Raw genomic sequence first — 720 nt, 5'->3', positions numbered from 1 at the left:
CCCCCAGCCATAACCACAGGAGTGACTGCACACTCAGTTGAAAATAGTAAAAACAGACATTTTAAAAATGTATAGCTTGTAGATATCTTAAAACCAGTTTGAAAGGAGGCACACAGGGGCTTGAAAAACGCAGAGGCGCTCCCATCGAGCTCGCCTGTCATCTGTTTACCCTGCTGAAGACACAATGATTTGAAATAAGAACTCCTCTGACCAGAAGCAATCGCCTGCTTGAGAAAATTAAAGGAACAGCTTCAGAACAGCTGAGAAGAGATGAGGTATCAGCGACACAAAGCCTGACGGATTACCCAGAGACACAGTGGCAACACACTCTCCAACCAGGACGTTCTGAAGCACCGTTTATTTCAACATCCACCTCTCAAACCAAGAGACGCTCTCATGCATTTCACATATGATTTCTATTTCTTCCCTGATGTAAAACACAGTATCACACATCACGCTACAAAGAAAGAAGGAGCCCTGCTGGTTCAAGCAGGTTTTTCCAAAAGGAAAAAAAAAAAAAAAAAAGAGCAAAAAGAAAAATAAAAAGTATAATAGTCCGCAGCTGCGGGGAGCGCGGGGTCACCGCTGGGGAGGGGCGGCAGCTCACTTCGCTACATTTTCCCTTAAAAGAATGTCAATAAAAAGCGCTGCCAACCGCGCCGCGACCAGAACGTCCTGAGGGAGGTCCAACCGCCCCGGGCCACCGCCGGGCCACCGACC

The 720-nt window shown here is 47.4% G+C and overlaps 1 protein-coding gene across 1 annotated transcript in view; it reads right to left on the bottom strand.

Annotated features, from left to right (window-relative positions):
- The window catches only part of TTC28 (tetratricopeptide repeat domain 28), a 166290-nt gene that overhangs the window by 119566 nt on the left and 46004 nt on the right, over window positions 1-720 (bottom strand). The gene's annotated exons all lie outside the window — the stretch shown is intronic.

Source organism: Charadrius vociferus, unplaced genomic scaffold (assembly GCF_000708025.1).
Source record: "Charadrius vociferus isolate BGI_N301 unplaced genomic scaffold, ASM70802v2 scaffold17, whole genome shotgun sequence".
Classification (NCBI taxonomy): Eukaryota; Metazoa; Chordata; class Aves; order Charadriiformes; family Charadriidae; genus Charadrius; species Charadrius vociferus.
This window is presented reverse-complemented; position numbering and strand designations above follow the sequence as displayed.